This window comes from Grus americana, chromosome 3 (genome assembly GCF_028858705.1).
Source record: "Grus americana isolate bGruAme1 chromosome 3, bGruAme1.mat, whole genome shotgun sequence".
NCBI classification, from domain to species: domain Eukaryota; kingdom Metazoa; phylum Chordata; class Aves; order Gruiformes; family Gruidae; genus Grus; species Grus americana.
In genome coordinates, this window is record NC_072854.1 from 28,379,164 (window position 1) to 28,391,945 (window position 12,782).

Consider the following 12,782-nt stretch of genomic DNA (forward strand, 5'->3'; position numbering starts at 1 on the left):
TGCAAAAATTTCAAAGTGCATCCTTAAATTTAGACACACAGTGTGTTTTAAGGGCTGAATTTCAAAGTTGTCACATATCTATTTCACTTGGTAAGGTAGTATATAAATATCACCCAAATATGTAAGGAAGATAAAATAACCTGTGTAATTAGTATAAGAAACCATGGCAATATTTCAAGGTCAAGTGTATTGTACTTTGTTATCTATCATATTTCTGAAAAGTTATACTTTTCCTTTGCATGTTTGCTTCTCAGTTCGTGCTTATTGTATTGTACGGCTCTTGAATATGCACGTAAATGGAATTTGACACAATTGTGAAGAAAGTTATAGAAAGAAGGCACCTTTCACCTGGCATGATATAGTTGTACACTTACCAAATGAGCTTTCATTAAAACACAACATGCACAACCCCCTTTTTTATAGTTTAAACCCCAAGCTTCTCACAGGTGCTTATAAGTAAGACACTTTTTTCTTCATCCACTTGTTTTGAGCGGATGAAATATCATCAAATGAACATGTCAGAGTACAAGAGGAGAGTTATAACTTGGTATCATACAGGAGCTGCAGCCAGTAAATAACTTCATTCTCTCCTATGTGTTATATTATCTGTCCAGACACATGGTTAGATTGGTTGTCATAGCCCTAAATATCCCTTCCTCATCTGTCGGCTGTCTTGCTAGCATTGCCTGGATTGGTTTTTGTTGGGCTGTTTAAACATCATGTTTAGGCACAGTGTATTTTCTTGTCATTCAGTTGCATGTTACTCCATTCTAGGAAGAGTCAAGTCTTATGGAAAATCATTAGGAAATCAGAGAATGTCACAACAAACCTCTTCCCTTATCAATGGGAATGCTGTGCTGTTTCAGTGGGAATTCCTGAAGCATGAATGTGCTGTTTTTCAGACCGAATTTTCCCCAAGTCTCTGCTTTGACAGAAGGTGCTGTAACTGAGCTGTAAGGGATTTTTCTGTCCGTACTATCTGAGATAATTTTTTAAAGTCTCTTTGACACCTTTACACCTCCTGTCATGATAATTGAAGTACACACTCAACTAGTAATTAATAAGGATGCTAGGCAACCATCTGGCAGGAATATTTCTGGGGTTTGTGTCTACATAAAAGTAGCTGCAAAAAGTAGTGTGGAAAGAAGAGCAGAAGATTTACTGGTTCAAAGCAGCTGAGTAGAAAGTCAGGTGTAAGAGTGACCCGTAAGACAGATCACACCGAGTTCAGGCCAAAGGTGTAGCTCTCTCAGTGGCTGCTAGCAGGTGCATAAGGAGAGTATCTGAAAGATGGCAGATACGGATGGATCTTTCCCTTAGTTCACTTGCTTCTGGCAAAAACAGAGATTAACTATCTTTGCCTCACAAAAGGAATGCTTGGGGAGAGCTGGGTAAAGTGTCTTTCTGATAGTCACAGGGAAATTCTGGTCAATTCCTTCTCAACACCAGAGCTAAGGGCGATGCTGCGGCATAGCAGTGGGTTCAATGTTTACCCAGACCCGCAGCCTCCATTGCTTTTCTTATCTGCAGGTGGTGGCCAGAACCAAATAAAATTAACAAGAAGTTGGATAGCTTCCATCTTATTTGACTGATACCAAAGATGACACAGGCTTTTTAGCCTCCTACAGCAACAGGCAAGGAAATCCTACGCGCAGCTCTATCCCTCATTCTTTAGAAACTAACTGAATTACGGATCTTCTAGGAGACATTTGAAGGGGTTTATTCTGTGTGTACTGTTGGCATTGAAGTGGCTTTAATACAGAGAAAAGCTTTAAAGATTTTTCTCATTTTTTTTTAAGTAAAACAAAATCCAGCAGCTCTTTGTGTGGATAATTACATGGAGCAGGTTTGTCTGAACTGTGTTTCAGGGAAATAAAATACTCCTCAGATAACATTTTATTGTCTGCAGTTTTTGGCACTTTTAGCTTCTCTAAATGAGATGCTTTAATCAGAAATAGGATTATGTAAACCCTGTGCTTGACAGTTCCCATTTTTAATACATAAAAATAAATTGTTTTGTTTAATGTTTAAGATCACCAAAAAATATGAGCATTACTTGAAAAAATAACCTTACTGACCTTCCTTTTTTTAAGATAATAAAAGTAAATTTCACCAGATTTTACTGAGCACTGTAATAAAATTTTGCTGATCCATGGAAAATAGAACTTTAAAGGAGTAGAGAAGCCACTGATGTTACCATTAGCCATTTATTTTGCTTGGAATAAGAAATAAGATGAAGCAAAAGTACATCTCTCTTTAAATAATACCCAAGTGATGCTCAGGACATAACAGCTACACTGGAAAAGAAGAGGCCTGCTGAAGCCATGAATGCAAGAGTCCCCTCAAAAGCCAAAAAAAAAAAAAAAAAAGAAAAAGTTGTTTTTCTTCTCAGAAGCACAAATATTTAAGTAATATTATCAAGAAAATTTTAGCAATATTGCTTTTTACATAGTGAAAATAGGAATGAATGCTACAAACAAAAATTGTGGCCATAGAGTGTCATAAATTAAAGAAAAAAAAAAATTTCCTGTAAGGAAATGTCAGCACTAAAGTGCTGTGAACAATTCATTCCAGCTCTGGTCTGCTATGGTCAGGGCTACTGCAGGCTTTACTGTGCATCCTAATGGCTAAGAAATTGAGATTTCATGAAGATTATGTCTATATGAATGAAAAAAAAACCCCAACCATGCAGTTTTGGAGGGAGATAGATGCAATTTAATTTCATTTTTCTTCTTGTGACATGTAGTAAAAGCCTTCTAAGCCGCTGCAAGATACTCTGCTTGTTATTCTGGACATCCAAATGATGAAGAGATACAGTTCCAAGAAGTTTTGTGCTTAAAAGCAATTTACTCGGTAAGATCAAAATGATATACTATCTGTCTCCACCCTTTTGATGATCATGATGCTAGCTTGCCATAGCTCCCTGATTAATAACCACTACAGTTTTAAATATAATTTCAAAATACTGCTAGGGTCATTCTAAATGATGAAAATAATTGGAATGTTGCTGAGTGATGACTGATAGTTCAGACTAGATTGGCCTTTTGTGTGGGTCTTGCTGATGGAAATTGAAATTTTACTTGTAGCTTTTGCAGACAACTTTCCTATTTAATACAGTATTTTTATATAAAAATTAAATTGCTGCATGTGAAGTTAATAACTTCAGCCTCCTTAACATGACTCAGACTTTGCAGTGGTTGAGATATGACAGGAAGGGGAAAGTGACCAGAAAGTGTCTGGGCAGTTTCTGTATCATACAAACATTGACTGTACTCGTCTCCTCCCTCCTTACATCACCTTAGACCATTGCTGGGTAATGGAAGGCCCTTATTTCCAGGCTGGGGCACAAAGATCTGCCATTTGTAAACTTTAGAGGGTTCCGGTTATGTGATGGAACCTTGTATGTGAGCCGGAGTTAACTGAACTCACATTTGTCCATTAAATTTTGCCATTGGGCTTAATTCCCAACAGAAACAATGAATGATTAATTTCTTTTTAAGAATTATATTTTAGAAGATGGCATTTATAACCAAATATGATACAATTTCATTAGCTACTGATTATATCTCCCAAATTGGCAGGCTTTATCACTAAATTAAACTGAATTTAGCATCTTCTCAAACGTCAGGGAAAATGTTTCTATTTCAGACCTTGTGGTATTTGCAGTTCAGGACAGAGGAGCTGAAAGTCCTCAGTCATGTATTCACTGATTTTGCTAGCACCCAGCACAGAGTGCACTGCTAGAATGTCAGAATTTAGTGGGCCATGCTTTTTAATTAAAAAAATAGATAAAATTTGAGTATTACAAATGCAAGTTGGGCAGCTTTTTACTGGGGAGCTTAGTACTTCTTAAGAAAAAAAACATAAAAGAGGATAAAGGAATCTAGCATGTGAAAAACCCTCTGAGACGTGCAAAGTTTCAAAGTTTTGAATGGAAAACTTATAACATTGTCATTGTTAGCTAGAATATTTATAATATATAAATACCCAGGAAGAAATATGGAATAAGCTAAAAATGTTGTAAGGAAATTGAAAGCATCTGGACCCTAATCACAGCCTTCCCTCACCTCCTGTTTGCGAGTGCACAAGCAAGGCTGAGTTGGGCTTGCTTTCATGAGTCTGGGTGAATGCTGGTCTTCCTGGCAGACTCGCCCTTCTCCCCAAAGCAGCACAGGCTGCTTTTTCCACCATCTTCTGTTGTGCTGACAGGAGTGTTGATGGAGCCATTCCTATCCTGTACTCCTCACTGGAAGGCCTGGGAAATCATCCCATGACTCCTACTGGACAACCAGAAGCCAGACCCAATATTCCCCTTCTGGTGTCTGTGCTCAGGCAAGTGGTGAATAAAGAAAATCATAGAATCATAGAATCATTAAGGTTGGAAAAGACCTCAAAGGTCATCAAGTCCAACCATCAACCCAACACCACCATGTCTACTAGATCATGTCATGAAGTGCTACGTCTACACATTCTTTGACCATCTCCAGGGATGGTGACTCCACCGCCTCTCTGGGCAGACTGTTCCAATGCTTGACCTCTCTTTCAGTGAAGAAATTTCTCCTAATATCCAACCTAAACCTCCCCTGACACAACCTGAGGCCATTTCCTCTTGTCCTATCACTTGTTACTTGGGAGAAGAGACCAACACCCACCTGGCTACAACCTCCTTTGAGGTCGTTGTAGAGAGTGATAAGGTCTCCCCTCAGCCTCCTTTTCTCCAGACTAAACAACCCCAGTTCCCTCAACCGCTCCTCATAAGACTTGTGCTCTAGACCCTTCACCAGCTTTGTTACCCTTCTTTGGACACACTCCAGCACCTCAATGTCCTTCTTGTACTGAGGGGCCCAAAACTGAACACAGTACTCAAGGTGCAGCCTCACCAGTGACGAGTACAGGGGCACGATCTCTTCCCTAGTCCTAGGTCTCATTGCAGGGGAAAAAAATGTAATCCAGTCATGACTTGATGATGGAACAAGCCAAAAAGTGTCTCAGGATGGGGAGTCAGGAGTCACAGATTAAAAAATAATTACAGCAAGATACTTGTAATGCAAATCTTTCTCGGGAACTTTCTCAACTTTTTAGTTGTTGGGAGAAACTGCAATATGTAAGACTAGCAGAGCACAAAGTCTTTACAAAATCATTTTTCCTAGCTAAAGCTTCTGGCACTTGAAATGGCAAGAGGGCAGCTATAGCTTAGCTCACAAAGCTGCTACATTTTAGTCAGAAGGCAAGGAAATATGGAGAGATTTAAAATAAGTAACAGGAATTCAACATTTGGGTACTGGATTATACAAGGCACATCTGCTTTTCATGGCTCAGCTCAGTATCTGAGCATTTTATATAAACAGGCCATTGTGCAGGTAATGAGAACAGTGTGGGATACAATCCTGGAATCCCATCAGGGGCTGGTGGCCGACACAATGACAAGGAAACTCCCACCTTCTTAGCTACCTTTGGTCATTGGTCTCTATAACCTATGGAAAAAACCTTGCATCTTCATGTAGCCATGCAGTGCTGTTAAATTTCAGGGCCTGGCACACAAGAAATATTCATTTGACTCTCACCCATCATCTGCCTGCCTATGTGTTTGTCCTGTTGCAGACACCATGGACCTGCCCATGGACCATGGGTCACGTGCAGTCAGTCAGCAGCATGCAAATTGAGGCCCATCGGCTGGGTTTTAAAAGGATGGGCTTTAATATGCGGTCACAGCGTGGCAGAAAGGTGCCGTGAGCTGCTTGTGGAATCAGCAGCAGAACTATGCGTGCAAAGAAAACTTTCCAGCAAGCCCATTTATATCTCTGCTGCAGCCTAAAGGAGCAGGTATTCTTCTGTCATATGAGATAATGTTTGTACATTTTCATGCTGTACAACTGGATGTAGTGTTCTTTTCTGTGTTTGGAAAGAAAACAGTCTCCATCGCTTCGGTGATGTACCCGCAAACCTTCACACCATAGTTTTTAGCTTGGGCTAGGATCCTTGACTCCCTGCATAGCACCTGGAGTTCTAAACAGCACGCTCAACCCTAGCGACTTCTGAATCATGAACAAACCAAACTGGTCTGGCATGTGGCCCCAAGCACTGGCTTGCAATCATCTGTAATGTGAAATTTTTGGTGTGGTACATGGCATAGGTCTGGGCCAGGTGAGCCCAGCTCATGGGACAACATGAGTTTGGGACCTAGCATGCAGTTTGAAGTGTAGACATCTTTTCTGGCAGGCATGATGTTGCTGGCACAAAACTTCACGGGATCAAGTTCTGCTTGTTTTATAAACACTGGGTTGGCACTTTCCAGTGAGCTCAGCAACGTCCAGACTGATGAAGTCCTTCATACACAAGCAGTTATCTCCCTCTAGAGCAGTCTTGAAAGGTGACTGCGGATGGCCAAGGAGGCTCCCAGCAGGCAGACAAGCCTTGCTCCTTCATATTTGCATGGATAATTTGTCTTAAGAACAATAATGACAATAAAGGACTTGTTATCATATTTTTTCCTTCCCAAGTAAGCTATTTTTGGAAGTTAATGTGCCGCTCAGACTGATGGTCCATGCTGCCACAGTCTGATTTCAGTCGAAGGATTTATCCTTTGTGTTCTTACGTCTTCCTGTCTTTTTCAGTTCTACCTAACGTGAATGCTCTCGTAGCTAAAGGCAGGAAGAAATCCGTCACGTACGCAGCTCTCCCTCTAGCACGCCTTCCCCCTCTCTTTGACTTGCTCTCTCTCCTTTAATTGGGCTAGAGAGAAAACACTTAGCAATCTCTCTCCCTCTTTCCTCTCATTAGGCTAACGATGACATATTCTTTTTCCAGAGTGTCTTTAGGAGCACACTATAGCAGCCACTGCTCATTACTAACACTGGAGGAAGCAAAAGCTGGTGGCTTGATCCTGAATTTATGTAGATGCATGTAAATGAGAAGACATTTCCTTGAAATCAAATGTAATACAGCAGTGAAAAATCAATGGGGAGAGATCAGAATCTGGCTTGGTGGTGTTTTGAGACTCTGAAAGTGCTCATGTTATCTTATAACCTTACCATTTCTAATGAAGGTAGGCCTCAGGTACAATGATACAAACAGATAAACCTCAGGCTCGTAACATAATTTTTTAAGTCCTTTATGATATATTTTACCAGACTTTGTGTGTCAATTTTCCAGTTTGGTTTTCTCACTTTTATCTATATACTGACAAAAATTCAACATTTTTTCCACACACATGAAACTAGAACTGTTCTTTCTTTCATTTTTCCCAACCTCCCTACTTTTTCTTTTTCTTTACTTCCTTGCTTTTTGTCCTTCCTGCCTTCCTGCACTTTGGAAAAAGGTACTAATGAGCTCTAATAACCTCTCTGTACTTCAGTTACTGCTGCTAATTGCAATCAAACTTATCACCCATTTTTTACTTCTTTTTATTACCATAAAAACATTCTCAAATCCTACAGTCACATTATTACCTATATTACATTTGTCTAGAGAGCTAAAAAAAGAAAAAAGAAAAAAGTGATAATTAACCCACAAACAGTATAGGTTTCTGTACACCAAAGGAGAATTAGTTTTAATCGCTGATTTGGACAAGGCAGGCTGAGTGGAAGAAGAAACTGTATTTAATATTCAGCAGCATGAATGGGATATGGAAATGGATACATTCAACAGTCATTGCCTACAACTCATTTAATAGGATTATTAAGAAACCAAAGGTCGTACAAATTCGAAGCCTGAGTTTTAATTTGTCTATTGACTTCCATCAGAGGTGTTTAAATACTTGAAGGCATTGGTTAGTTTGCAAAGCCTCGTATTATGTCTGAGAGTGAGACAAATATTATGACCTTCATACAAAAGAGTAAACTGAGGCACGGAGGAGTAAAGTGGCTACTAGAAGTCCACGGAATGACAATTGCATCTAAAATAAACTAGAATTGAGAAAAGCTGGGATGAGACTGGAGCCCCATGTGGGTCATGTGTGGCTTCTCCTTTACATCAGCCTTTGGTCTCATCCCCTTTGGTCTTTTTCCACTTCAAGCCTAAGTCCACAGGCTCTTCTGTTGGCCAGCATCAGTGGGCAGGCTTCAGTTTCCCCGAGATGTGCCTAACCCTCTGTACAGAGGCATCGTTTCCAGAACTATGTCACAGCAATGCGCACGCTCATCGAATTTACAGGCAAATAAAGAGTGTCAGGACCTGACCGTGTTCCTTTGAAATACGTGCAAAATTAAGGATGATTTCAGTGAAGGAAGAGCTGAGCCCCGTGTCCCATGCCAGCGGAGCTTGCAAGGCGGCCTCCCTGCCGATTCAGTCACTGGCTCTCTGCTGAGGCTGTCGACAAAGGTGCCAATTAGTGCCAGTTGTGATGATGATTTTTGTGATGCCGACACCTGTCCACTATGAACTGGACTGTGACCACCATCCCATTTCCCATTAGATGTTGAGCAGCTGTCAGGTGGTAGCAGGGCTGAATGATGTATTAGCTTCTGTGCACATCAGTAAATCAGACAGGCTGTATTGTCTCTAAAATGCCTTTCATGTCAAATTATTTTAATCTCTCTTTAATAATGCAACTGACTTTGTTCCTTTGATTTTAGAGTGTTTTCTAGCTCATGGATTATTTATTCATTTAATATCAAGTAACATTGTGTGACAAAACAAAACAAATTCAAATGCAAGTGCAACCAGATTTTGAGCTGCAGGCACAAAAAGCACACTTCCAAAAATGTACTTACATAGCCTTTTAACAGTGTTTGGAGGTATAAATTGTGTAATTATAAACCTATCTGACTGCCTGCACAATTCCAGCTTGATGGACACAGAGACCTGTACAAAGGAGTGTTTGCAATAGACAGGTACAGATTTTTAATGTGTGCAGATTCGAATACAATGCATTGGTTCACTTTGGAGCACAAAAGGAGCTTTTTATATGCGGATGGAAGATAGGTCCGTATGTAGACACGTGCAGAGATCCTGACCAGAAGGCCGTTGTACGCGGAGGAGTTAGTGATCCACATAGCAATTACCCTGAACAGGCGCAGGCCTGCACGGTGCTGTGCACACAACGTGACCTTCAGGTCTGCGATGTGCTGTGCACATCCTCTGGCTGCAGGATAAGCCTCGCTGGCTAATTGTAACGAAGCAGCCCGTGGGCAGCTGCTGCTTGGTCCCTCCGATCGTACCACCTGTGGGTCACTGCCTTTATCTAAAACAGCAGCAAAAAATTCTCACGCACACACCTTTTTTACTTGACAGTGAAAGTGATAAATGGAGTTATTTTCTTTTAGGAAAACCTTACAGTAGCTCAGAATGAAATATTGAGTAACCTTTACATGGACAGGATCTGCACAGGATACTGCATCCTGCTTGGAGGCCCGTTCGATGGTGCATAACCCGGGTTTCTCAGCATCTGAAGAGATGTAAGATTACCCGTACTAACCTCTTTTTCTTTATAGTGTTAGCTGGAATAAATGGTATTTTAAGTAATACTTCACAGAGTCTGAGAGCCCTTCTTACCGGGAATACAATGAACCAGCACCTCCTGGTGCAAAATCATGTGTGTGGGAATGTGTGTGCTGCACGTGGTCTGCTGTGTTTTGATGACTCTCTTTTGTGATCTTGCTTCCGCACGACACCTTTCCCATCAGTCATATCCTTTTGTCATCTGCTCTTAATTTAATGAATATACTTCACAGAAGATTACATGATCCTTTGCTTTGAGATGTGACTCTCATGGGTTCACAGGTCTGACGTTTTACATGCAAGTTTTACTCTTCACCTTCCCCATTAAGGAAAGACTTCATGGAATGCCCAACCACCACATGATTTATTGAAGATAAGCGATGAAAGTAGGTCCCTCTTAAAGTTTAGCTTCAAACTGGTATATTGGTTCATAAAATGTACTTGATTGGTAATTTTTCAAAAAAGAATGACCGTGATCACATAGTGGAAAAAAATCCATTTCATGAAATAACTAAATAAGGCTGTATAATTTGTTCAAGGTGTTGCCCATGTTCAATAGAGCGTGACACAGTAACAGCATTTTGTATACTCATGAGTGAACTGAAAAGAGTGTAACAAACCCCACTGTTTTCACCTGATATATTGGACTCACTGAGAAATCCTGGAGTTGTTTGTGTGACTACGCATTGAGTGTCCCCCACCAATACTCTGGATTCTCTACTCAGTCATTCCTTAACCATAATCTTTAAAAAAAATGTATACAACACCATATATTTTAATTTTTCATAGCAAAAGTATATATGGTCAGAGTTCTTAGTAATTCCAATTATAAAAATTGATGGATTTCTATTCTGAATAATAATTAGGAACTGAAAATAGAGTTTTGTTTATTACTTTCTGTAGGCTGCATACTCAATGGCTGATATATCTGGTTTGGAAGCAGAAAAGAGTTATTTGCAGTCATTTCAGTTTCAAGGACTATTAGCTAAATCACAAGGAACTTGATAGAAATTTGTATCTAGTGGATTTTTTCTAGACACATGGAAAACATTAATTTCCGTAGGCACGTACGAAATGAACAGCCATTAGGGATTTTTGTCTGCAGTTTTGCAAAACCTTTGAAGTTTCAAAATAGGTTGCACATTGCCAGTGCATTGAAAAAGCAATCCAACTTTATAGTTGCAAAACAAAGGATGAAAAACACATTTACAATCTCCAGTGGAAAATAAAACCACCTAAGGAAAAGAAAAAACCAAGTATGCACACACACACACACACACACACACACATATATATATATTCACTTGAGACATTGAAAATATATTTTGGATATGTTCATTTTATCTCTCTTGACCAAAGCAGAATGACCTTTCTCAGCAAGATGCTGCATGTAATGTACCATGGAGAATTTTTTTTCCAAATGTATTCCCTAGATGGTGTGAAAAAAAAAGGAGTATCAATATGATTTCTACTTCTGAGCTTGTGCAAATCTGTGTAGGTCTACTTTATCCAGCAATACGCCAAGACAGATATATTTTGGAACAATATAAAGTGTTTTCTTTAATAATTATGAATATCTTTAATATATAACTTGTTACATTCTGGTGTAATAACAGAATTCTCATATATCATGTGGAATGAATAGAAGTAACTAGTAAAGGTGCATGCCATATACTCATTTTTTGATTTTTAAGCATAGAATTTTTCAGTTGTCATAAGTTTTAACATGAGGACTCTGATGCTATATTTTAGTGTTAAAATACAACATCAAGTTCCAGAAGGTTTTCTTCTCTCCTTAGACCTATAAAGTAAGAGTCTTAATGCAGATAATGATTTACAGAAGCAAATTGTGACACTTTCTTATATTAATCAAATTGTGAACAACCTACGGGATATACTACAAATTCCTTTGCCTTCAAACAGTTCCATACCTTTAGGGACTCTCCAAAGCAGGACACCTGCAATGTGTTGTGTGTTGGAATACATTATCTCTGTTCTTATGTCTATTCAAACAGAAGCTGAAAAATCTACATTTTAAGCAGTGCTGATGCAGTGCAATATTTGCTGCAGTTCAGCACAGCATTTGCCAAAACTCACTGCACTCTGTACCTTCTTGTGTTGGATTTGCGTGGCAAGGTTTTGGTAGCGGGGGGGCTACAGGGGTGGCTTCTGTGAGAAGCTGCTAGAAGCTCCCCCTGTGTCTGACAGAGCCAATGCCAGCCGGCTCCAAGATGGATCCGCCCCTGGCCAAGGCCAAGCCAATCAGCGCCTCTGTGATAACATATTTAAGAAGGAAAACAAAAGAGTTAAAGAAACTTTTGCAACCGGAGAGAGGAGTGAGAAGATGTAAGAAGCTCTGCAGACACCAAGGTCAGTGAGGAAGGAGGGGGAGGAGGTGCTCCAGACACCAGAGCAAAGATCCCCCTGCAGCCCGTGGTGAAGGCCATGGTGAAGCAGGCTGTCCCCTGCAGCCCATGGAGGAAGGATGAGGGGGTGTAGAGATTCCACCTGCAGCCCGTGGAGGACCCCACGCCGGAGCAGGTGGAGGCACCTGAAGGAGGCTGTGGCCCGTGGGAAGCCCACGCTGGAGCAAGTTCCAGGCCGGACCGGTAGACCCGTGCAGTGGGGAGCCCACGCCAGGGCAGGTTTGCTGGCAGGACTTGTGACCCTGTGGGAGAGACCCCATGCTGGAGCAGTTTGCTCCTGGAAGGTCTGCACCCTGTGGGAGAGACCCATGCTGGAGCAGTTCATGAAGGACTGTAGCCCGTGGGAGAGACTCCATGTTGGAGCGGGGGAATGTTGAGAGGAGTCCTCCCCCTGAGGATGAAGAAGCGGCAGAGACAATGTGTGCTGAACTGACCGCAACCCCCATTCCCTGCCCCCTTGTGCCGCTGAGGGGGGAGGAGGTTGAAGCCGGGAGCGAAGTTGAGCCCGGGAAGATGGGAGGGGTGGGGGGAGGTGTTTTAAGACTTGATTGTATTTTCTCATTGCTCTACTCTGTTTTGCCTAGTAATAAATTAGATGAATCTCCTCTCTACATTCAGTCTGTTTTGCTCGTGACGGTAATTAGTGAGTGATCTCCCCCTGTCCTTATCTCGACCCAAGCCTTTTGTTATACTTCTCCTCTCCCATCCCGCTGGGGGAGGGGTGAGTGAGCGGCCGCGTGGCACCCAGCTACCGGCTGGGCCTAAACCACGACACTTCTGTTAACATCTCTTCCCGTCTTTAAGACTGGAAAATATTAATGGAAACTCTGGGTCATATAAGCAGAAAAATGTGTTGTAAATGACCTGAAACAAGTAGTATGTGTGTTGGCTCTTTGGTTAGTTTAGGTTTTTGAAATC